The sequence below is a fragment of the Dermacentor variabilis genome, chromosome 3 (assembly GCF_050947875.1).
Source record: "Dermacentor variabilis isolate Ectoservices chromosome 3, ASM5094787v1, whole genome shotgun sequence".
Lineage (NCBI taxonomy): Eukaryota > Metazoa > Arthropoda > Arachnida > Ixodida > Ixodidae > Dermacentor > Dermacentor variabilis.
The window spans coordinates 64564736-64591293 of NC_134570.1; the positions used below are offsets into that span (position 1 = coordinate 64564736).

The following is a 26558-nucleotide window of genomic DNA, read 5'->3' on the forward strand; positions in this document are numbered from 1 at the left end:
GCGTGCGTGGATTCTTGTGCATACATACAACGCCATCTGTCAGCTTAAGCAGACGTTTCTATTTATCTCGTCAAGACAGAGCTAGAAAGGCGGCGGTGCGCTGTGTTTCTTCCTCGTGCGGCGAGGCAACACAGACAGACGGAGGCCTGTCACCCCCGGGGCAGCGGCAGCGAGCGGCAGGATCTTGCGGTGCACGCCGCGCGAGAACAAGAAACACTATAGAGAAATAATAAAATAAAGCGGCGTACGGAGACGGGCGCCAGGCCTCCTCTGTCGGGTGCACGGCTTCCCGATCCTCCTCCGTCCACCCTGTTACCCCCCGGGCTCCCTCTTTCGCCCTCTCCCTCTCACTCCTTTGCTCAACAACGGTCACGATGAGAACACGCTCCGTGAAGCAAACACGAATCCCAAGCAAAGTCGAGCCGAGTCAAGACACCGCCAACCATGGCATGTTCGCCTCCCCCCCCCCCCCACCCTCCCCAATCAGCAATTCTACTGCTCTGCCTGTTCCTTGCCCCCTTCTCATCCTCGCATTCCCACCACTACTACCGCCAAATGCAACTCCACCCCGCAGACAGGAAGCGTGAAGCATCTTGACTGTTCCTCTCCAAGTGCCCGGCTCCCATATACCTGGCCGCTGCTGCTTCTGCTGGTGCGTTTGATTGAAAGAGCAGACGAGGTGCGCAGCTTGGCCGTCGTCCTTCTATACGGACACATACCGCAACACCGCGTATGTACAGCTATAACCAGTAGTTTCTGTTAGTGGTAGTATAGCAGCGGCAGTACAGTCGTGGGGCGTGGGCCGAGATCGGACAAAAAGGCGGTTCCCTTCGCTCCGTGAAACGACCGTAGCAAGTGGTGGTTCTTTTGTTTTCCGTCACGTATATTACAGCGCGTCCGTAAGGCCGGCCGGCCTGTCTTGACAGCTGCGTACAGAAAGCACCGTCTTCGTTCCTTGTCTTCCACGCTCTGTCTACCTCTTCATTTTAGTGTTTTCTTCTCCGACATCGTTGACGGCCATTGATACCAAATATACGTCTTTCTATAGACAAATAAAGGTCGCAGAGTCGCAGTGTCCCCGCGCTATTTTTTTTTTTTTTTCTGTCTTCCCTATTGTAAGCCGCGAGGAGCTTGCAACGTGCATGCAGTTCGCTTGCTCCGTGGAGCGCTTACGCCGGTGCAGAGTGACGAACGGCTTCTACGAACACTAACACGACTGGACGGCATAGAAAAAGGTTGCGAGTTGGTTACACTATACGGGCACGAACTGGTTTAATCTCGTGTACCGGTCGTGCCATACGCATATACACGTTGCACGTCGTTAACGGTACCCTTCTGCCTTCTTTTGGCCAGACTAAAGCACATCCAACACCTCCATCACATCTCATCTGTTCTGCCTCCCGCGTCCCCAAAAATTGTAAAGGAGTTAAAACTTAAAAGCTACTCTGCCGCTACATTACCGCACGTTTCGGTGCATCCGGGGTAATCTATAACGACGCCCACGTCTAGACCACACTTGAGAAGTGCGTGAAACACACGAGCCTCGCAGCCTCGCACGATGTTAAGTTTCTTAACAAGCGTCCCTGATCGCGCGAACAGGGTTGAGCGATTTTGCTAACTCTTCCTGGTTTCGTTCGCGAAAATAGTTTTCGCAGCCTCTCGGCGCGGCATCGTTCGTCCGGGGCAAGTGACCGGCGGCGCTCTACAGAGACCCGCGGACCGCGCGGCCGCAAGGCTCGATTAATCTTCGTTTCGCACTTCGGCGAAAGAACATTTCGCCGCACTCGAAATAGAACCGTGCATGCTCCGGTCTTCAAACTCCGATCCAGTCTCCTGACGCGACGCTTCCCCAGGTGTACTCTAGATTTTTCCCGCGAAATGTAAAACGAGAGCCGAGCCACTCTGCAGAGGCATTTACATTTCTTCAGCACGTGCTGACCCCAGCGACCGCGTCCACAGCCGGTTGTACCCCCGACGCAGAGCGGCCGACTGCAGCATCGCTCCTCGCTCGCAGGGTCTTCGTATAAGACAGATTGGCCGAAATGTTGAACAAACAAAGATAACGTCTACTCTGCGCTAAGGAAGTGAGACGAAGGAACTTTCACGAAAGTAGGCGGGTATATATTGCGGACGGGCCAACGGGCCTCTGACACCGAAGAGATCACGGGCCAACGCAAACAGAGAAATTGAGCAGAGCCAGATGATTACGGGGGAGGCCAAATGAGCTACGCGGGTAACCGCTTTTATCTTTCACCCCAATCACCTGGAGTACCGTGCGAGTCGTATATACACGCGGATAGGAAAACATTTCCAGGTCTCATCAGTCTTTCTCTCTCTGAGGTGCGCCTGATATACAGTGTAAGTACGGACCTGATTCCTCGTTATGCACCGTTTAGGAGGGAAAGTAGAAACGGTGCTTTCAAATGGAAATTTCGCCACAGTGCCGTGTCGCGTCCGCATACGCATACGCATACGCATACGCATACGCATACGCCAACCACGATCAAGAAGTGAACGACGCGAGTGATCGAAAAATAAAAACGCGAATCTCCCCAAAAAGCAAGCAATGAATGTTAAGCGCAAGGTGGTAAGAAGCACCGCGTAAATATATTTAGTCGGCCTGTCTTCACTGAGCGAAAGTGCGCTGACCTATGCAATCAGAACACTTCACTGACGCTCCTGCCGTGTTTCTGCAACGCTATAATAGAGTTGCCGAGGGGAGGACATCCTTCGTTGTGACACGCGCCCGCGACCAGTCGCACTATATGTGGCTTTCAGTAAAGTCATCTTTTCAGTAAAGTTCACTCTCTTTTTCTGTCTCGAACATAATTAGCGACCCAAGAGTTTCTGACTCCAGAGAAGAGAAAAACGACAGTTAAAGCAGAGGCAAGGCCAGTTCGACGACTAACTAAACTTCCTGCAACTCCCCGCCATCGCTCCCAGGATGCAACTCGCTGAACCGGGCGTCCGGGGTGCGCTGATGAAGACAGAAGCGTTCTCTCATTCTGGTTATATATACCGCACGGGAAAAACTCGAATCTCCGCCGATACCTCGTTAGGCGCTGACCCAATCAATCGGGGCAGTGATCAAAACGCATCGGTATGTGGACTGGGAAGAGAATAGGAAAGCGGCAAGAAAGGGCTGTGGAGAACGTGAGTGTTTAGGGAGGGGGGGAGGGAGAGGGGGAGTGGGAGCTTGGCGGATGAGCGCGGATCTGTTCTTCCGGAGCTTTCGCTCACAGGCGACTGTAATAAACTAAAGCGCGAGCCGCCTCTGCGCGCAGGAACCGAGCGAGGACGAGGATGAACAGGAGGCGGCGTGGATGCTTGGGACAAACACCGCGCGATGGACCCGTTTCTTTTGATAACGCCGCGCGGTCGCCTCCGCACGCGCGCGAGCACGCTCACTCACACGCACGCACACGATACAAACGCCGCAACACGCCAGTGTCCAGCGCGGTAGCCGAGCCCCGGTAATTATAAGCGAACCGCTGGCTAATTAGCATCGCTGCCCCTAACGAGCGTTGCGAGAGTATTGATTTTGAAATTGGCTGCCGCCGCCGCCGCCTTGTGTGCCGTGCTTGCGGCCACCACCACTCGTTGCACGCGCGCATGAGAGCGCACCCGGTTGCTCTCGCAACACAAAAGCTCGAAGGAAAGCTTCGAGGAAACGGCGAAGCCCGCCTCGCTGCTGCGGCGTGGAGTTGCGCGGGGCCGGGAACGGTCAGCAAAGCGGGCCGGCTGCGTTTTGTTGAGCTCGCTCGCCCGGCAACTCCTTTGAGCGCCTTGCTGCTGCGGGTTCTTCTGCTTTGTTTTGCCCGCGGGAGCGGCTTTTGTTCCCCGCGCAAGAAGAACGCGAGACAAAGTCCCTCTCCACTCTCCGCCCGCCGCCTACGTATCCCCGTTTTCCCGTTCCCCGCTATAACCGCGTCGCGCGTGGTATCTACGGACCGGCAAACTACGCAGGGCTGGGTCGGGTAGGGACGCTGGTTCGAGGAAAAGTTTGCGTCCCCCGATTGTTTGTCCCTGCGAAGCACCGGGAGTGGACTGTCATTTCCGGCTTCTGACATCGACTTGGTGCGGTCGAAGTTTGGGATGTTTTGCTGCTCGCATTCTTTAGCGATACGCCGCGGTGATCGCGCTGGCGCCGTTACAACACACACACACACACGCGCACACGCCTGAATACAGATTGTGCGGGTGTCCTGCAGGCGCATGTGCACGTATTACGCGTTGGCAAGAAGTTCTTTAAGTATAGCAGCCAGGCGCAGGAAGTGTTGGTTACGTCGAGGGCCTAATTTGCGCGAACGTGCTGGCCTCCGGCAATACCTGGAGAACATAGCAGGCACGCGTGGAGAGGATCGTCGTGGCCTTGTTGAGCTGGCGGGACACAACTTTGCAGGCGTTATTCTCAGCGTTGCGGAGCATGGCACGGAAAGTGCAAAATTAGGAGGTATAGCGAGATCTCCTCGTCAGCGACGATATAGCAAAATATGCGAAAGAAATGAAAAAGGGAAAGGAGAAATTGGAACATAAAACAACTGTTAATGCCCTACATGTGCTACAAGAGTGAGCGAAGTGATAACCAAAAAGATACGATAAACTTATAACGAAGCGGTAATTAGTTCACTAACGAGCAAATATTCAGCGTTACTGGCCCTGATTGCATTATCTTTCTCTCCTTCTATAAATTGGGGCAAATATTTTGTAAGAACGAGCACTTGGCTGCGCAATTTCTCTTCTGTTCTCGCCCCTCCACATTCCCCTGAACCACACTCCTTCACATTAATAATCGAAATTCCCTCCATATTTCGCGGACGCTTTTGGTATTGATGCACAGAAAGGCAGCATAAGCATAGCAAGAACTACGATTAAACGCAAGATAAAGTACAGTTATTTGCGACAAATCACGCTTTTGTGTAACGTCCAACTTTGGCATAATGACACATCTGCCTCTCCGAACTGAAAATTTTCTCTCTGAGAGAGATCTTAATGCTTTTTGCAATTGGATGCCGAGACGCCTTCACACAAAACTGCGCAAGTGATGTGAACGTCAAAATTAAGAAGCTTTTCCTCGTGTGTGCGTCCAAACCATACCGCTAGTAATTTCCGCAAATCTCGAACAACGGAAATGCAGAAATGCCATGCGTGATCAGATCACGACATTCTCTTGCGCATCTCATACGGTAGGTATTATACCAATGTTTCCCGGTGCATCAGACAGGGACCCCAAGAATGGGCACTGACTGCGGTGCGAGTGTCCATTCTTGTTTCCGCGTCTGATGCGCTAGGAGTTTCATAATGCAGCAGCAACTATAGCCCAACGCTTAACTTTGGAAATGTCACACTTGTAAAAGAAAGCGACTGTGTACATTTACTGGCGGAATAAGGCAGAAATGAAAAACGAAGTCCTGCAAGCTCTCAAACGCCCCCTCCCCCCTCGCCCAGCCTCTTCCTCTCGTCCTTTAAGATGTAACCCACCAACGCGTTCGAACAACGATTCCGAGTCGGTCATTACAATTGGTGATGGAACCTATTCCGCGAAACAACGTAAGAAGCGAGGGATTTCAGAACGCGAAAGCATAGCATGAGCAGCCGTCTTATTAAAGTCAAGCGAAGTTATCTTTATTTTATTTCAAAAGAACGGAGGCTGCCGGAACAACAAAAGGTGGACAAGTGTGACTGAGTGTCGGCTCCCCTACAATACTGTCAAATGTGCTGCTCAAAGCACAATGCATTACTAAATATCCCCCCCCCCCCCCCCCGTACCAATGCAGCGCCAAATATTCGCTTTAAAACATAACTCAGACTCACGAAAGAAGAAGAAGAAAAACAAAATAAAGTGGCAAGATTACAAGCAAATGACAATGTACCTCATAAATAAAACGACTGCGAAGATGTTTGCAGTGGCGTAAGAGACTCTGGTCCTACGTGGCCTATGTCCTGTGTAAACGCTCGGCGGGAACCCAGCGTTATGCAAGGAAACCGATATCGCGTAACGGCCGTCAGTCGGTGCTTTGCGAGTAAGCGGCAACCGTTTGCTAGACCAAGCAAACGACCTCGTGTATGGGGAACCGCGAGAAATTGGAAACATGCCACTCGACAGCTCAACCAATTGGGAGATACACAAGCCCGACGCGGCCGCAGCTGCATGTCGGTGCCGTAGCTGCCACGAATGAAAAGGAAGGCTGTGCGTATGTGCAGGTGACAGCCAGAGGACATGCCAGCACTCCTCGATAGAGCACGCCTGAAAACGCTCCCGTGGAGAACAGTACAAAGCAAAAGCAGAAGGGAACGGTTGAAGTTCCAAGAGGCTGTCGCGCATAAACAAGGGCCTTCGAACAAAAGAGAGTGGAGGGGGAGGGGGGGAGTCAGCATTGTGGCTCTCGCAAAAGGCAAAATTAACTATAGCCGCAAGTTGACGTCTATTGTTCGCCGGCTGCAGCCGGTGCGGCACGTTCCGCGAGGTGCTCGGCTCGGGGGATTGACAGTGGCAAACAGAAAGAAGGGAATGACAATCGTGTCTCCCATGGCCGAGAGTAGGTCAAAGCACGACAGGAGATTGTGGAATTGGTTTATAGCACGCTTCCGACCGATGTTCTGGGCTCGCAGGGCCGGCCTAATGTTCGAAATGGCTGGGTCTCAGCGACGGTCATTATGTGTAGCGGGCGCGTTTAGTGCCTGTTTTAAAGCCTATTCAGGCAACGATGTATGAAATATGAGCCGTATACAGATCAACACTGATCAGGAGTGGCAAACCGCGGTATAGACTCACGCATGGCCCATCCATCTATGCGTGCGAGTGCTTCGAGATCTGCCCATAATGAGCATCAACCAAATAGCCCGACTCGCTCCCGTTTGAGCCCTCATTCATGTCCAGCAGCCTTGTTCACCAGACATGGACACGCCACTCGGCCGGACTTGCTTCACGCTCGTCTTCGAAATTTACCGATGGCTGCGCGGAAACCTCCATCTATCTGTCCTTCTCTGCCACCGTTACGCGGCTCTACGTGTTTGTCGCTCGACTTGCACATTCTTCCGAGTGAAACAATGTTACGTTGAACGTGTCGATTACGTTTACGTATACGTGTTTAAATGTAGGAAAGGTTCTTACGTATAAATCGGTTGACGAAGCTTGAGTTAGTCGCAAAACGCCAAAGGCACAAGTTCTGCATTCGATCTCAACAGATCTTCCGGCTGTGGGTTGAACCGCTAAGTTTCAGCACATTTTTATCACCCACGTTGACAAAGAATGTGTATCATGCGAGCTAAAACCATCCTCGAAGGGTAGCACAGGCTTCGATGTGTGGTGGTGGAGGTTATGATGATGACGACGACGACGACGACGACGACGACGACGACGACGACGACGACGACGACGACGACGACGATGATGATGATGATGATGATGATGATGATGATGATGATGATGACGACGACGACGACGGCGACGACGACGACGACCTCTAATCATGAAGGACCGGTCCATGGTCCGGCCGGTCCGCACAAAGGGGAAGGGCCGCTGAAAGTACATTTCTTCTTTGTCTCATAGGTAGTCGTATTGCATAATATACTTCAAGGCATGCAGGCCTTCCTGGTAATGAAGCTGTAGAAGTCGTACGTTTCAATCTTAAAGATGTGCCGGCGAAAGAAAACACTGGTCTACATAGGCCACAGCTTTTTCGACGTTCAGCCTAATTCGACGCTTTAAATGTCGCGTATGATGCCTCCTAGTAGAAGAAGGGCTCCCGTTCATTCGCGCCCCAGAATTTTGGTGGAGCTCCCGCTGCAAATGCACCTCTACGACATTGAAATGTGAAAGTAATGCCACCGGCACACTTAGCCTATTTGTACAGTAACAACACAAACGCGATAAAAGCGGAAAGCAGTAGGACAGTCGAATGTAACGTTGTTGCAAATCATACCGGCCACTAGTGAACCCAGTCGCATGTCACTGACGCTATCAGGATCAGAATCAGAATTTATCATTAGAAGTTGGGTCACATTACAAGCATTTAGTATACAGAAGAGACATCAGCAAGGAGACGCGATGAAGCAGATGTTGGATGCCTCCATTCCATCAAGCCCACACTGTTCCTACTGAGCATTCTGCAGCCTGTTTGTAGTCAAGTCGAAGCTGACGCAGCCAGCACTGTCTCGACGCCTTGGGTATAACGATTAAAAAAAGAAAACAAAAAAGAAAGAAAGCAACGCAGGGGGTGATACATCATCCGCCACAGCCGCACAGATTGCGACTACAGTCCACCGCCGCCGGTGCTAGTGACAAAGGTGACGTTCCATTGCACAAGCATGACTGAATTCGGCAGCGCCGGGAAGTTGATCCGCGTTGCAACACTAAACATGTTGCACGGCTCGAGTCGAGCGCTTGCAGCCCCGGCCGGGTAAAGAATGTGACCTTCGCGCAGAACGGGAATTGTTCTCTCTCTCTCTCTCTCTCTCTCTCTCTCTCTCTCTCTCTCTCTCTCTCTCTCTCTCTCTCTCTCTCTCTCTCTCTCTCTCTCTCTCTCTCTCTCTCTCTCTCTCACACACACACACACACACACACACACACACACACACACACACACACACACACACATTATTATTATTATATTATTATTATTATTATTATTATTATTATTATTATTATTATTATTATTATTATTATATTATTATTATTTTAGCTTGGTGATCGACCAAGGTCGCTCGCGTAGGTCGACTCAGATGGAAAAACGATAGTAAAACGCCGCAGCCCCTTGTTACAGCACACTATACGGTAGAGGTGTAAATTGTTTTGCCATGAGGTCTTAGTCGGCACCGAGGAAATAAAATAATCCATGACGGCCTTGCGTAGGCGGTATACATCTGATAATGGGCCGCACACTGAGACTGCGGGCTCAGTGCACATCTCTGTGTCTGAGACATTCGCAGGGATAAAGCTGGTGTGATTGACCAGCACTAAGGTGTTAAAAAGAGTCACTGAATGGAAACATCACATCAGTTTAGACTAGTTAGAGCGCTCTTTCAACACTCTCTTTGCATTTCCTTGGTGGCAAGATTCGGCTTATCAGCGAAGTGGAGACCAATCTTCCCATCGTTGAATTTGGCATCCAGAAACCCGGCACCATCAGGGCAGGGTAACGTTACTGTATATTGCCCAGTTTCGAACTGATACTTTTACTTCTACTTTTACGTTTACTGATACTTTTACTGATAAACGATTGACCATACCCGAGCAGACGGTGTCAGAATCTCCGACGTCACAGATAGCTGGCGAGTCAATGTCAAGACGGCGTTGCCACTTGTGTGTGCGCGTGTGTTTTGGTGATGCCTCTTTTCTATGCTGCAAAGCATCCGATTATGAAGGCGACAAACTTGAATGCCCGACTGTTGAAACGCTATAGGCATCGTACAGTGCACGCACATAATCTGAACTCTTGTGTTCTTCCTCTTTTTCTCTCTCTCGTCAACTTCTCCTCCTCCCCACCAGTAGGCAGGCAAACTGGACAAAGACTAATTAAGCTTCCTACCATTCCATCCCTCTCTCTCTGCCCTCTCTCTCCACTCACGTTAAGACTGACCTGTCGGGTATCCGAGAAGTGTAATCTATCAATTTACGTTAGCTTGATATTTGTATTTTGGGCCGTGTGATTGTTGTCTGTCACGAACGAAATTTGCTTGCTCTAAGCACATGGTTCAATCCACTCTGTAATAGGCAACCTGCGCTCCGAACCGCTGGACATGGTCCAATATAGAGAGGTTCTACCTCTGAGATATGTGGAGTCTTGGAAACAATCGATGTCGTATAGGGCCATGAACAAAGCACGGTACCGTCCACGTGGGGTTGAAGTCTGTGGAATAATGGCTAAGAGAGAGAGAGAGAGAAAGAAAGAAAGAAACGAAAAAGGGAAAGGTAGGGAGGTTAACCAAGGACGTGCCCGGTTGGCTACCCTACACATGGACAGGGGGAATGAGAGATAATCGAGCTGGATAGTATTTGCCAATGCCCATGTACTTTGCATTCACCTTGTGTGCAAGTCTTGGTGCACAACTGTCTTCGTGATATTCTTTCATTCGTATTTTTGCTTTGATACAGTTATGCCGTAGTGACGTTCGAAATTGTATCGATATTTTTTACGCTGTTAATTTGATCGTGGCGTTGTTCCGGTGCCGTGAGTACGTGCATTGTGGCACTATCGCTATCCCAGACAAACTATGAGTGCAATTGTCATCGATGTGTATATGTGCATACGTGTATCAAACTATTTGATCACGAGAAAAGTAGTACGTGCCCGACATTACATCAGCGCGTCGGGATATCCTTGCTAACGAGTCTTATAAAAGATAGGGGGGGGAGGGGGGAGGTACATGAAGTTCTACATTCGCTGCACAGTAACCGCATGTATGCAAATCGTACTGAACACCATTTAATACGCTCTTGCAGCGGCCGTTCCCAACGTCTAGGGTCACTTTACGGTCTACAGCGAACATACGCCCTAAATCGCGCCTCGAGCTAAGTGTCTCACATCCTAGCCACCACACCTGAGGTAGCAGACCCGATGGCAGACAAGCATGCGACCAAACAACGACGTGCCGCCTACCTCACAGCAGTGGGCAATCCACTCTCTATACCGCCACTTCCACCGAAGGTATTCACACGGCGAGAGTCAGTCTTGCTTCGGAGAATCCAGACAAGCACCCTCCTTGCTCCTCACTTGTTGAACCGTTTCCACAAGGGTGGCACACCACCACCCGTAAGTGGGTTCTGTTCCATGTGCACATGTCGTGCTGATCTCAACCACCTTTGTTGGGAGTGCCCCCTCTACATCCCACCAAGGCTTCGTGCCCTGGCCACCACACAGCGGGGACCCTGGCCTTCTTCTCGCCGGACTTGAGCTTGCCCGGATACCACGTCTCCGGACCATGCCATCGCGCTCTGGCGAGCACTGCTGTTGTTCTTCCGGGACCCGGCGGCACCACCCGTCGGCGATCGGCTCCGCGACAGCCACAAGCGTCATGCGGCCGCCACTTAGCTGCCTCCAGGACGTTCGTTAATAAAACGAAGGCAGCCTTACCCTTCCCCTTTTGCAATAACACCCCTCCCCTTTCCACCGCAGCGTCTTCGGCGCATTTTAATGTGGAATAAACGTGGCTTCATTCATTCATTAGACCCCGGAGTAGGGCTGCCTGCGCATTCCGCACTATGATTGCGTTTTTAACTTTCCTGAGGTACATTTGAGCTTGTCTTCCTGCTGCTATAGGTCTTTCGAGCGGGTGTATCCGTAGGTAGTGCTACCGTGAGCTGTGCTGAGTGTACGCGTCCTCTCATACTTGTGTCTCTAGTCGCATGCTAGCCAAAGCCACCAGGCAATAACCTCTCCGTGCTTCATTAAAGAGCCTACTGCCCCGTTTGGCTCCCTCGACCGTGACGCTGATCTGACCACAGCGCGTCACACTGCACTACAACGGAGTAAACTGCGCTACAGTCCGATGCAACGCCCAGCGTTTACTAATACACAAATGCACATGTACGCGAGTTTCAGAGGGCTAAATAATAAAGATACGTCTACAGATATGACGCCCCGCTCGAAAAGCACTGCGCATATGCAGCTGTTTCGCAATAAAGGAAGCCTTTATTTCACGCACTCTCGAACGATTTTAGTTACCTCTTTATTCCTCGTTTTTGAGACTGTGGTACGGGAGCTTGTTCGTGATTCCTTTTGCTTTTTCAGCGCATTCAGCCATCTGCAAGCGATCGTAAAAGGCCGAATCTCTACATTTTCCCTATACGCACAATAGCCTCGTTAAACTGTGCCTGTGCGCGCGCGGATGGCGACACTATTCAAAACTGGCTGATGAATCGATACCATGAGTAAACAGGAGACATCGATAGCCCGAATGCTCTACAAAATCGAGCACTGTAGAGCACAAAAGCGCGTATAGATCTTATCTTGCTGTTGCCTGCATGTTATTATAGACTGGTCCTATTACTGAGCCGCCCACTTCATTTTGCTGCGTAATGATCCTTCGAGCCATCATTTATCAAGCATGTCAGGAAAATTCCGGCGACTGCATTTATTATTGTTGTTTTCGTTCATAAGGTACACAACGCAGGCATGATTTAATAATTCTCATTCTGAAGACCACTAAGAAATATTGTGATGGGCGATAAAAAAAAAGAAAAGCAACCGAAAAATAGAAAAAAAAATTGATTTGTAGGTTAAAAAAAATGCGAACGATGCAACGTAAGTGTGCTAGATAGGCCAAATAAAGTAAATACGGGAGAATTGAAGCCTCCAAGTTTGGATTCTACAAGGTGTGGCTAATTTCCATGCAGGCTTACCAGTGTAGTTCAGGATTGAGCAGCCCACTACGCAAAAAGCTTGCCCTGTCCTATTTCACAACGGCATGCCGTCAACTTCTTCACCACGACGGAGTCTTTTTAACACAAACAAAAGCACAAAATCCAGGTGGCATCGTAATTACACTAAGCGCGTCGCAATTGCCTTGCGGCGCAACTACCACGATCATCGCGCGCTGCACGAACGTTGAAGGCGGGCGAAACAAAGCAAAGTAAAACCCGCAACACCGAAAACAGAGCACATAAAAAAAAAAAGAACTGATTCGAATCGAGGGAACACCGATCTCTCGCACATACGCACCTTGACTGTGAAATTGAAGGTCGCCGAGCGACGGTAGCCGCCGCTGAAAGGCACGCAGTCAGTTTGATTCGGAGCGATGAAGCACAGACGCTTTCACGCGGAGGAAGGCTTTCGGAAGCTCAGTTCTGAAATATCATCCACGCAACGAGACACGGAACAGACCAGTTGTTCGAGTCGCAGCAACACGCGCACACACACACTTTCGGTCACAAATTCGGCACGCGAAGCACGCAGCGTGGAATTGCCGTCGCAACGCGACCAAAAGAAGCGTTCGTTCTTCTGCAGTGGCTACATTCGCCCAGGAATGTCTCAGGAACGATCTTCACTTCCCCAGAAGCGCGCGAAGGTGGATCACAGCCAGAGTCACACGCGGTGCGATCTTCCAAACGCACTCCGATAAGGAACGGTTTCGTCGGGCCCTTCTTCTGCCTGCGCGAGAAAGAAAAACTTCTGCAATGTGCCTGCTCCAGGCAGCAGACGAAAAAAGTCGAAACCGCAGCCGGCGACTGCGAGGCAGATGGTGAGAGCCCTCTTCCTTCTTCCCCTTTTGATCCGATCCGGCGCAGAAGCCAAGACAATCCGGAACCGCGCGCGCCAAGTCAAAAGAGGGTTTCCGCAAACCCCCGTCACACCTCCCGGCGTTTGCGCGTCGCTTTGCACACACACGAGAGGGCCCGCTGCGACGAGGATCGAATGGAAATTCCACGCAGTCAGTCCGGGATCGGGCACTGGGGTTCAGAAAGCGCGGCGGTGCGCCAGAGTGCGCGTGGAACGCGCAGCGGCAGGCGACACGAACGTGCCGTTATCGCGGTACGCGTTCCGCAGTCACGCCCACACAGATAGACGTGCGCGTTCACGCCGCACGCACGCACAGACACGGTGGTAGGAACGCACGGCGAGCACCAGACGACGAGGAGGGGGTGTTTCTAATGCGGCCGGCGCTGCTGCAGCCGCCGCAGTCGTCGTCCGCTTCTCATTGATTCGCAGCGCCGACGAAGGAGAGCGGCGCGTTGCCTCCGAACGACGAGTCAAGAAGAGAAGGGTGGACGACGACGAAGAAGAAGAAGTGGGAGGAGGCGAGACGTACGGACCGGCGAACAAGCACCGGCTACCGGCGCGTCGGAAGAGCAGCCGCGCTGCCACCGCCGTCGGAGCAGAGGAGAACCGCGCCGCGACGCCGATAGCGCGCGAGGCAGAAAAGCGCAGGGAAACGCTGCTTGATTCGCGCTACCGCCGCTAGAGGGAGATAGCGCTGCCTCTTCTTGTAGCCTTCTGCGTTACGTTTTCTTCGGGCAGCGCGCCGAGGGCTTGGGGAAACGATGCTGCGTCTTGACTTGGTTCCATCCTTGTTCGAGTTGTGCATTTCTCACGCCGCCTCCTCTTGCGCTTCCCTTTTTTTATTGAGGTCTTGGGTTTTCGCCGAAGTCGTTGCTGCCGCGCGATGTGCTGTGTGCGTGCGTGCGTGCGCAGGTGTGTGTGTGTGTGTGTGTGTGTGTGTGTGTGTGCGTGCGTGCGTGCGTGCGTGCGTGCGTGCGTGCGTGCGTGTATGTGTGTTTGTGTGTGTGCGCGCGCATGCAGGCTCATGGGGAGGGCGGATTGTGTCAATGCTTTCACGTATTGGCAAGTCTGCGTTCTCAAACATTGCAAATCAGCTCATGTTTCAATTTTTCCTTTTCTTTATCCTGGGAATGGCTGCTGCGCACGAGGTCGCGGGACCGAATCCCGGCCACGGCGGCCGCATTTCGATGGAGGCGAAATGCGAAAACACCCGTGTACTTAGATTTAGGTGCAAGTTAAAGAGCCCAAGGTGGTCCAAATTTCCGGAGCCCTCTACTACGGCGTGCCTCATAATCAGAAAGTGGTTTTGGCACGTAAAACCCCATAATTTTAATTTTTTTTTTAATCCTGGGAAGCCGCAACTGCTCATTCAACTGAATAACAATACACGTTTGTGTATGTCGCTGAGAGCGGTCATTATTTGCTCGACGTCTGCTCCATGCAGAAGTCTTATTCTTGCCTCTATTGCTTATTTTCTCGTCTTTTTTTTTTCGCCGAGTTTTCGCAACAGGGAAAGGATGCATCCGTTGTTAAATGGAATCGAATCCTAACCTCTCCGTGGTGGGATGCGATATTGAACCGCCGCGTTTCTACCCCCCAGCTAAGTGTTCCTGACGCTCTCGCCGATCACTTTCCCGCAGGCGTTAGCGCAGTCGCGCTTTCGCTATAAGTGCAGCCAGTGACCGTTCTTCGAGCCTCTGCTTTATACTTCGCTTGCTAGCCTTGTTTTGGTAACTGGTTTCAACAACAAACCGCCACTCAACCCGCCTCTTACTCCTATCCCCGCCTTTTCTCAAAGATCGATAGAGGAGATGGAAAGCCAGACGGGGATTACTCTGTGCTCTCTTTGCGTGTTCATGGGTGTTTTCTATTTCAAACCTCGGAACTTCCCATGGACCTTTCCAGAAGGGAACAAAATTATCTTTCTTTCTTTCTTTCTTTCTTTCTTTCTTTCTTTCTTTCTTTCTTTCTTTCTTTCTTTTGTTGTTGTTGTTGTTGTTGTTGTTGTTGTTGTTGTTGTTGTTGTTGTTGTTGTTGTTGTTGTTGTTGTTGTTGTTGTACATTTTATATTTTTTCGATCAGACTACTTCGGACACAGAGTTAAATATTTGGTGCAGTAATTTCGTGGTCAAGAACGTTTAGCATTCGAACCCTTTCAGCGACTATGCACTTTGTAATGAAACGACTAATGCTGTCACAGCTTTCGCGCGTTACTATTTTATATATTTTCATTTGTTGGCAGACGTAACCATTGTAACTTACATTACGTGCTCTGATGCTTTCATAAGCTTTGGACAACTGCGGATAATTCTTTCTTTGTTGTGCCCCGGAGAAGTAAAATTTTGTGACGTTTATTTCCAACCGTAGTAGACCTGGCCCATCACAAACGGACAGCACCATCACAAACTTTTTTCTCTCTCTTTCTTCCTTTCCTTCATTATTTCAGACACGTATTTCATTTTCCTGCTTCTTGCTAAAAGAATCGGTCGGCAAGCCTACAATGCTCCTACGCTCCTCATATCAAAAGAGATTGAATCTTTGAACTCAATCGACCTGCCCCCTTATTAGTAACACGACTGATTTGTTCTCTGCTTTGTTGACATTTAGCCACGTGTTCCAGATACCTGCGCGGCTAGCGATTTCGCTCGTTTGGAGCAAGCAAGCGCATCTTCCACTCTTCTTTCCATATCCTTGTTTTTTCTCACCTCCTCGTAGATTCTTCTCGGCACATTTGAAATAGATTACCTTATATAGTTCCACCAAAGAGTGCTTTTCATTTCCAATAAAATATAGCATTTAAAGAGTCAACCGTGAACTACTGTTGTTCTATACGACAATTTACCGAAAGCACTGTACAGGAATCGTGTTCTGATATCGCCCATAAGTTAGCTCCTTTAGTTGTTCTAAATCCGTCAAAGAGGCGTGTTTGGAATGTAGTAGGTCGCACACGACGCGGCTTACAGATAGTTTAGAATCTTGGTAAGTCACCCCTCTTTAAACAGTGATGTCGTCGTCGTCGTCGTCGTCGTCGTCGTTGTTGTTGTTGTTGTTGTTGTTGTCGTCGTCGTCGTCGTCGTCGTCGTCGTCGTCGTCGTCTATCCAACAGTAGTTCAGCAGCCCAAAAATGGTGGACCGTTCTTTTTATAATCATCGAAACACCCATTGCACCGTACTAAAGACGAGGGCCTCTTTCCGATCGCAACCTTCTATTTGTCCCGCTAGCTCTTTTAGGTGAGTTTTATCCTGCTAAGGTCGCAGCGGTGCGTGGGTTCCACCATACCACCGGCATAAGTCTTAAAGAAAAAAAGAAAAAGAAATAAAAAATAATCGAGGCATATCCGCTCCTTGACGGAATTGTCCTCCAGAACAAAAGAGGCCCACCAATCATCGCCCCGTAAGTCCAGAGAGATCGTCACGGACTACTTGTTAATAATAACAGGGGCTTGGCAATGGATCGGACGCTTACTGACTGAAAGACACGCGAGGAGGGAGCAGAGCGCGTTCCGTGAAAGAGCAGCGGAAAGGCAAGGACAAAGCGGGGTGGTACCCTGCACACGGGGCGCGTAATACAGGCGACCTAGGTTGGGTATAGTTAACCAGACACGACGAACGATTAGGTAAAAAAAAAAAAAGGCGCCGGTGCACGTCGTTACACGTCCGGCTCACACACAGCGCATGCAAGGAAGGCGATGAGGAAAGAGGTAGCGGGGGGGGGGCGGAGGGGGAGGCGAAGGGGGGGCTTGCCTACCCTTTTGATTGCAGGGCCACGCCGCGGACAACCGCTGCCACCGTGCTGCCGTAGCGCACATCGCTCCGCGCGCGCACGACGCGAACTCCTCCATCCGACGTAGCAAGAACAAAAAAAAGAAAAAGAAAAATAATGAAAACTGCGTAAGCCAGAAGGTAAACCGAAACGAGTCGCGTGATTAGTCAAGCGTATGCGCGCTGCCAGATATCGGCGGCTCCTCGGCCCCTCCTCGATGAAAGGCCCGAGACAACCCGCCCCCCCCCCCCTTCATATACGCGTATATACGTGTATATCTTACGCGGTTAACTAACCGCGCGCTCGCTCATTCGTCTCGTAAAGATTGAGCAGATTCCAAGTCCCGATAAGGCACTTAAGACACCGCCGCTAGGGCATCTCGGATCTCTTCTGCTTAACAGCGATGATTGGTGACGGAACCGAAAGGCAACAAGGGGAGAGAGCGTAAGAAAGAAAGAAGGAGGAAGAAATCGAAACGGTAGCGCATATGTCGGGCTGTTCCTTGCGGCGCCAGTCTCATAGCTCTCCCAGCCCTCCTACCAACCATCCCCCCCCCCCTCCGGCCATAACTTCTCCTCTAAGCCGTACCGGTATATTTACGGCTCGAGATAGAAAGAAAATATGTCAGCATCGAGACGATGCCCAGGCTATAATCTCACGCTGCTAATTACGCCCCGCGCAACCCCCATTCCTACCCCCGCCGTCATGCGCCCCTCACCACTATACCACCAGCACCACCCAGCAGTAGCACTTGTAAACCACGTTGTTTGCCAAAGGCCTCCCTCCCCCCCCCCTCTCCGCAAGCCCTACATCTTTCCTTAGAGCTGCACCGTCGGGAACAGCCGCTGAGTGACGCTGAGATAAACAGAGCGCTTCGATTTTCGCCTCCTCAGCAGGTAGCGCTCTTTTTTTTTATCTCTCTCTCTCTCTCTCTTTCTAAAAAGGTTGTCCAACGTTGTTTGTTTCAGCGACTTCTTTTGTTTTCTTTTAGAAGGCCCTGCAAAAAAGAAGCAATCGAGGAACTAACTGATGCAGCAAGAACACGAAGCAGCAGACAGCGGTTCCTGTAGGAGTCGCCACTTCGTCCCAATTTGTCCACGATGTCACCGTTCCGCTCGCTTATCCGCCAAGCTCACAGCCGCGGATGGACGCGCTCTCGGTGACCGGTGCGCTAAGCCGAGCCTTTCGGCGCGAAGACGCGACTGGGGAATAACGTTTCAAGGCTTGAAAGAAGAAAAAAATCGCAAAAACAAAAAACAAGGAAGAAACAATACAAAAAAAGAAAGAAAGCTCAGTCGAAAACTACAGGAGCTGGACCCTTCGCAGGCGATCCTCTTAGGGGACCCGGAATGACGCCTGATTGCCGCACGAGCAGTGGCGGCATCGACCGGGCGGCGGATAAATGGCATGAAATGACACCTCGGTCGGCCGGGCGGTTGGTTGGTCCCGTTTTCCTTGCGTGCCCTGATAGCGCGCTTGCCCCCAATACGCGGTCCCGCGGACGGCCATCCCGTCCCGCAATCGGCCAGCGGGCAAACGCCAGCAGGCATGTGCGGAGCTAAGCCCGGGTTTTCCGACGGTGTACTCGCACGTGCATCGTGCGATAATAACAACAGTAAGGGGGCGAAGGCTGTAATAACTCTCGTGAGAGCATCTTTTTCATTTGTCTGTATTTTTTCTGTTATTTATCAGCAGGATAAGCGCCCCCGAGGTTTCTACATTTGTGTGGGGAGGGTGTAGGGTGCAGGAGGTTGGGGGGGGGGGGGACATTGCCATCAAGGCTTCGTACTTTGGAGCCGCAAGGGAAACACTCGATGCGTTTGTTTCCACAATGCAAACGCACTTGAGTAGACGTTAGCTAACAAAACAAGCGAGAAATCTTAACGTGATCAATCGATTGATTCATTGATTCATTGAGCAAGCGAGAGAGAGAGAAAAAGATTGAGATAACAAGCTTGAATTATAAAAATTGCATGCGCCATCTTGTTTCCGCCTTAACACTGCTCACTGGTCTTGTAAACGCTATTTAGTTCAAGTCACTTGCGAAACCCATGCTATACTCGCTTAAAGTTTACGCTGTAAACGTGCTGCACCACGTAGAGTGCTATTCACAAGATTTGCCTTGTTTGCAAATTTCACCCAACGAGTCTGTATAATTGATTCGAACATAGTCGATAATGATTTGGGTGAGAAGATTAGTGTGCGTGAAATGATATTAGCAACAACAGACACTAGAGGGAGCTATTTGCTTCTTAATTTAGATGTAAATTTGTCTTTCCTATTTCTTACTTTCATGAGTACATATTTAAATATAGTGACAACAAGGGGCATAGATGGATGGATGGATGGATGCAAAACTTTAATAAGGGGCATAGATGAAAAAAAAAATTTTTTTTTCACCGAACTACGAAGCGAAAAGTTGAATGCGATTACTTTCAAAAATATCGTTAAAAATTCATTCCCGATAGGCATGTCGTGACTCTTAAAGCTAAACGTTTGCTCGAAATAAAAAAAAAAGCAAGACACACGCCCAACCCATTATTACGTAACTCAAGAGAAAGAGTATCGCGGAACTCGGGTGCAAGACAAAGCCGCAAAACTCAAAGCTAAGTTTGTAAGGAGAAACATCAAGCTTACCCCCGTGAATTAAGTTAGATTTACGCTTCACAAACAAATTAAAAAAGAAAGTGTAAATATTCAATTCCTTTGTTAAGCACCACGCTCCTGCCCGGAAAGATTTCACATAATTAACGCTCAAAGTGCCAAGTCCTTCCTTATAGTCACGAAGAAATACTGCAGATCGCGCTATCGGACAACCTCGTGAATACGAAGGGAACCTACGCCATTAAGGCGTGAGAACCAAAACGCGAAAGACGATAAAACGCCGCCACAAACGAGCCCCAGTAGCCCTAACGGTGAATAATGACTGCGAAAAAACAAAAACATCGTCACTGCGTTTATAACTCCCGCATTTAAATTACTAACAACCCGCGCGAACTTCACCCTTAAGTAGACATTAAGCGGCTAATAATTTCAATATTGAAGCCCTTAGTTGGCATGGCAGTGAATATCTATCAGACTGTTACTGCTGCGCTAAACTCTGGTGCCTGTCGAAACGGGAAGACAGGGGTCAAAGTATGCCAACCTTAGTCCACGGCACTGCCGCCGACATGACACGTCAATTAGCCTCCCCGAAAAAAATTTTGTCCTTGCATTTATTTTCTTTTTTTTCGACGACTATGCGTATACGTCATCCTTTAATGATCACATGACGCCGAAAGCTTGCTGGACCCGGATGAACATGTATAAAGCGTCCGACCTTATTGATAATGACCGTAATGACCAGATTCCCCCGTTGACGGGTCATCGCGGCGTCCTCGAAATGTACGGCGATCCGGCCACTTTAGCCCAAATTATGTCACCCAATTTCTTCATTTTTTTTCCCCTCTCACGCTCCCGGTCTCAACGATCCACCTCCTCTCTTCTCTCGTTCTCGTTACATCTCTGTTTGGCACGAAGGGCAACGTTCGGCACACCAGCTCCGTTCCCCGCCAAAACAAGAACACGAAGAAGAGAAGCGATCTGCTCGCATCTTATCTCAGCGTTTTGCGGTTATTACGGACTTTCTTTCTTTCGGTGGAATTAGACCGCGCGGCTTTTTCACGCGCGGTGCTCCTCGCAATCAGCGAGCGAGAGCATAAATCTTGGCCCGAACAAGTGTCACGAAGCGAGGGCAGCGAGACAGTGCGACGCGCTCGGCGGGGTAGGAGGAATGGGTGGACAGAGCAGGAGCAGAAGGGTAGCTAACAACACCCCGGTTCGAACGTCTTCATCCGTGTACGAGCAGGCCGATTAAGTGACATCTTCGCGCGCTCAGGAGCGCGCCCTCTGCCGACGAAACAAACCAACAGACTCGTAATAACAAGGGCGCACTAAACACTTCGTTCGAAGGAGCGAACACGCGCCGCTGCAATCGCCGCAGTCGTCATCCTCCCCGAGCCTCCTTAGCGCGTTTATAACCCGTGCTAACGATTCCGGGACCTGTCACGGGGCTGCGCCCTCCGTACGTCCCTACCGCTCAAGTGGCGCGCGATGCAAAAGGCAGTTCTATGTAGCGGAGCTGCCGACGCTGCCAAGGGCGACGTCATACGGCGGTCTTTATCATCGCCGCCCCCCCTCCCCCCCCAAGAGAAAAGGAAAAGAAAAACACCACAAGGGCGCGACTCGGACTCACGCCGCCGCAAGTGAAGTCGTGCGCGATTTGCCCTTTCAGCCCTTTGATTCCGCGTATATATGTACTATACAGGGTTCAATGCTTCGATCTCTATCTATATATTGTTTTGTTTATCTATTTTCTTTTTTCTGTAGCCGTGTACACGGTCCTTGCGCAGGCCAGATTGGGGCGCGGTCCCAGGCGCGCGGCATGCAGGCCCGGTCCTCGCGACCAATCTGGTGACACCGTAATTGGCGAGATCACCGAACCCCGCGGCTTGTCTTCTCCGCCGAAACGAACGTGCGGTGTGCTTTGGCGCGCCGCTGTTTTATAAGGTTGGCCCGCGAACCGGAGGCGAACCGGAGGCGAACCGAGCGGCTGCATGCTGCAGGCAGCGAGCGCGCGCCTTTCGGAGAAAGAGCGGTGCTTGTTAAACGGACGAGGAAAGGCGCCGTTTTCGCGCAGATCTAAGCGGCAGCCGTCTCCTGTCATACCGTATAGGCGCCGTACGAAAGGAATGCCGTTCAGGGCTATGGCCATGCTCGATTGCGACTCGCACGTAAAGCTCCACGAGGTGCCCCAATTTCTGCGCGAACTCGTTGTTTTTTGATGACTTGTTGATTTTCGCGTGTGCGGGCGCATTCTTTTATTTTAAGCGGTGGGGTGGGGGGGGGGGGGGCGGACGTATTTTTCGCGCTAATAGAGCTCCGTTGAACACGTTGTGCCACCTTTCTCGTGTGGCACATGCGCCATTGCTGCTAGCTAGTGCCTAGTCCCATTGATGGCCTCATCCGCTCCATTCACGCAATCGAGCCATCCTACCCTCCTCTGCTCAGAGATGAGTGAATGGGCCACCAATATCGGTGCGCCTACATAACATGTTATAGTTTCCATTTCTCAAAAGCGTCTCCGCTTAGACGCCTAAGCCTTCCCACTTCGGCATCACGAGAATCCTAAACGGCAGACTTTCCGTTTCTCTTCTTTATAAGGAACTGCCGGCCGCACAATGGACTTCTGTTTGTTTCTCAGCTCGACTTTTGGCACATGCCCGTATAAGACGGAGTTGGACTTAACGAAAATACATAATGCACTTATAAAGCAAAAGTTAGCATATTATTCACCTGTTCTGCATGGAATCTCCCTTTCATCTGAAGAGAGACTCCAACGATTAATAGCCAGGAGCCTTAGAGCATGCGTAGGCATTCCTAGAGCAACCTCAAGTTCCTTAGTAATTGCAGGGGCACGTCATCCTCCATTTCCTATGATGAGGACGGTTGAAACTTGCCGACACTACTTTTGCATTTCAGTGCACCAAGAAAGGCACCCTCTAGCAAGTGCACTAATTGAGAGACACAGGGCAAACATCAATTCCGGGTTTCAGGTGCACAAATATCTACTGCCACATCACGAATTTTGGTTCTCAGATATCTCTTACCTTCTATGGCGACTCGTATAGCTCCAAAAATTGAACTTTCGGTTGAGAGAATTATTCGCAAACGAGATATTTTTATGCTAGTAGCACAACAAATGGCGTTATACAAAATATACTTTCAATACCCTGGCTATATTCAAGCGTATCTAGATGGTCCTTGCAAAACAAATTATTCGACAGCTGCCTTTGCCATTCCAGAATCGAACCAAATACATATGTTTAAACTACCTCACAAGACATCATCAATAGCAGGGCTTTTTGCAATATTGTCTTTTTCACGCTACATAAGTTCAACGCAAAAAGGGGTACAGTGGGTCGTACTTTGTGACTCGAAGGCAGCTTTGTCTTCTCTTCATAGTGGCATCAGCTATTCGCAAAACATGGGGTTATTTAACGAGATACTAAAGGAACTCACAAAAGCAAGTGAAGGAAATCGCACAGTAATGCTCCAATGGATACCTGGCCACTGCAATATCCCTGGGAGAGAGAGAGAAAATAATAAATGAAAGGTAGGGAGGTTAACCAGGACTGCGCCTGGTTGGCTACCCTACACTGGGGAATGGGAAAAGGGGACGGAAATATTAAAAGAAGAGAAAGTCCACTGGGGATATCAGTCGGTCACTCAGTCCGGATCACAGACGCTGACTCAATCCGGTATCTTTCAAATATCGCAGCAGCGCTTTTGTGACCTATTGTAGCTGCGATATGCGAGGCCATGCTCCCAAGATCTTGCTCAAGGTGAACGGCTTTCCATCTAGCTGATTGAGAGCTGTGCAGAGGTCCTGGCTTTCACCTTCAAAAGATGGGCAGTAGCACAGTAGGATCTCTATGGTTTCCTCGACACCGCAGGTATTGCACTCGGCGCTATCAGCCATTCCAATCAAAAATGCATATGTATTGGTGAATGCGACGTCCAAACGTAAGCGGCACAGCACTGTTTGCTCATTTCGCGGAAGACCTGGTAACAGCCGCAGTTGCATAGAGGGATCGAGGGAATGCAATCGATGTTGAGTGAATTCAGGTGTGTGCCACTTCTCCAATGTCAAAGAGTGCGCTAGCTTGCCTAAGTGTTGGGCCGCGTCGGTCCGCGATAAAGGTATACAAACAAGGGTTGCTCCGTCGTGTGCTTTCTTAGCAGCTTCGTCAGCGAGATCGTTGCCGGAGATACCGCAATGACCAGGCAGCCACTGAAACACGTAGTCGTGTGCTTTCGTGATCATGTGATGGTGCATTTCTCGTATCTCCGACACGAGTTGTTCACATGACCCGCGACGAAGAGATGACAGAAGACATTGTAAGGCCGCCTTTGAATCGCAGAATATTGCCCACCGATTAGCCGGTTGGTTATTACTATAATCAACGGCACCTCGGAGGGCAACAAGCTCCGAACCGGTCGATGTTGTTAAGTGAGAAATCTTGTATTGGATGCTTAATGATCGGGATGGTATAACCACTGCGCTGGTGGAGCTGGTCTCAGTGGAAGAACCATATGTATATATGTGCACTCGATCAAAGTAGAAAGTGTGCAAACAATCCAGAGCTGCTTGCTTCAAGGCCAAGGTAGGCAGGTCGGTCTTCTTTCTTATCCCTGGAACCGTAAGACGCACTTGAGGTTGTTTTAAACACCACAAAGCTGAGGTTGAACGTGCCGAGGGTGTGAAGCCCTGGTAATGTTGCAGCAAACAAGGCGGCTGGACAAGCGCATGTTAATAACGCCACACATTGGCTTCATCTAACACAAGGCCGATTGCGCCGCATACTAAGACAGATATCAGCCCGTGGTTGCAAAGCGACATGGTTTGAACAGAACTCGAAATCTTCAGATTTATTCCACATTGACTCATCACATCAATTTGAAATCCCGTCCACAATAAATACAACCAGAGCCTTTGAAACACTGATTCACCATCTGCGGCTAGGTATACCGCGTACACGAAACACTTTCTACATAAAATTTCTAGAGCTGATAGTGCGGAATGCACTTGTGGCCACGCTGATGAAGATGCACAACATCTTGTGCTAGAATGTCCGCGACACGACACGCGCACAAAACGCTTAGCACTTGATTTAGTGGCCTTAGATCGCAAGCCCTTCAGCCTCAGGAAGATCTTAGGTCCTTGGCCAACATACACATTGCAAAGACGAGCGTTACTGGCCCTTCAAATATTTGTTCGTGCTTGTCTCTCTTTCTTTCTATCTCCCCCTTCCACTCTGTTTCTCTTTTTATCCCCCTTAACCCTTCCCCCTGCGCAGGGTAGCCAACCGGAACTACCTCTGGTTAACCTCCCTGCCTTTCTCTGCATTATCTTATCTCTATCTCTCTCTCTTTCTAGAAGCGAGCAATATTCTCGCAAAGTATTGAGTAGACTGTTTAAATGTGATAGCGCATTCTATGTTTCTTTCTTTTACCTTACTTTGGCCAATTCAATACCTGTTTGTTTTTTTTGTACCTTCATAACAATGTCATCCGGGATTTTTTATGTGCCCTGATTTTAGTCTAGCTAAGTTATCGGATTTTGCGTTTACTTTAGTGCACATATGTGACCGGACTTTGTGTTGCTGTGTACCTTGGTTGACCAACAGTTTTAATGAAGTATTCGTACGTGGCTGGACTTTGTGTTTTTATGATCTCACTATATTCATTAGGATTTATTCGTTTTTTTAAATATATATATATGAAAAACAGTAGCCGGGTGCATTTAAAAGTGACAACATCTCCTAAATACCATATAATAATAATAATTAAAAAAAGACGGAGTTGTGACGGTTTATGAAACACGGAAAGCGCTCATCGTCCAGGAGTTAGAAAGGAGCTTTGTATCCACCCGTGATCAAAGATTACAGACCCTATTTCTTTTCGCCCATGAAGCCATGCCAAGAAGCTCAGTTTCAGACCCTTTTAAAGATTTCAACGTTTTTCAGACGGCTTACGCTTGCGCGATTGAGCATTTGGTTGAAGTTTTTGCATCCAGGGGTCACTCGATACTAATCATGTGGCCAAAGTTTAGCAGCTGGCTGCGAAAGCAGAAGCATACTCTTTGAACTGAATTTTATTTTATTTTTTTTTTCTTGAACGAGAAGCGGAGGAGGCCCGAACGTCGTCGCTTCCATACTGGTCGTAACGATAGGTTAATGTCCTCGCCAAAGTGAACAAAAAGGAAAATACATCCAGCAACGGAAAGGTGATTAAAAACGGCGTTGTTTACTGCCTGGCTGAAATTCAGCAAATTATGGAGGAGGGGAAGGAGCTGTAGACGAAGGCTCAGTAGCATAAGTAGCATCGGTGTGAATTAGAACTCAGGCAAAATACGTGTGTGTGCGTGTAAGAACATGGGGGGGGGGGGGGGGGGCTAGGGGTAGAAATTAAGAAAAAACAGCAAACACCTTGGCAATTAGTGCGTTCTCGGTGCCTTTATCTTCACAAATGCGCCAAGATACGAAGGGGGAGTGGAATAATCAAAGAAAACGCGCAATTGTTGACGTGCGCAGTGGCCCGTTTACATTAAACATCGGTGCGCGTACAGAAATATACCCCGTATAGTCGCAAATGCACATAATTATCGGCATATCCGATGTAGGCCCCAAAAAGAACTCTATGTTCGTGACCGAGATCAGTCTGCTTACGAATTCGAAAACGCGAGAAGGCAGGTCAACATGCACAGCTTCGAGAGTCCACAGCCACAAGAAGCGTGAAAGAGGATGAAAAAAGAAAGAAGAACACGTGTCCGCGCATGAGTGCGTGTTCGTAAGAGCGACACGCATGCGTGAAAATGCGAGATCAGGCAGGAGAATGTTTTTCTTTTTCCTGTTTTTTTTTTTTTTAGATAGTGATCCTAAGAAGCTCTTTGAGGTAAATATCGCAATAAATCTCTAAAGGCGGCCTCCTGCAGAATGCGAAAGGCGGGAGGAGACAAGAACAAAAGCCTTGTT

The 26558-nt window shown here is 49.7% G+C and overlaps 1 protein-coding gene across 2 annotated transcripts in view; it reads right to left on the reverse strand.

The window, feature by feature from the left end:
* Positions 1–26558, reverse strand: part of LOC142575765 (uncharacterized) — a 527026-nt gene that overhangs the window by 397156 nt on the left and 103312 nt on the right. Inside the window, exon 1 of one of the 2 annotated variants that reach the window (XM_075685388.1) lies at positions 10602–10613. The exons of the other annotated variant lie outside the window; for it this stretch is intronic. The gene's annotated coding sequence lies outside the window, so the exon portion shown is untranslated. Of the gene's footprint in view, positions 1–10601; positions 10614–26558 lie in introns of those variants that run through there. 2 annotated transcript variants of the gene reach the window in all.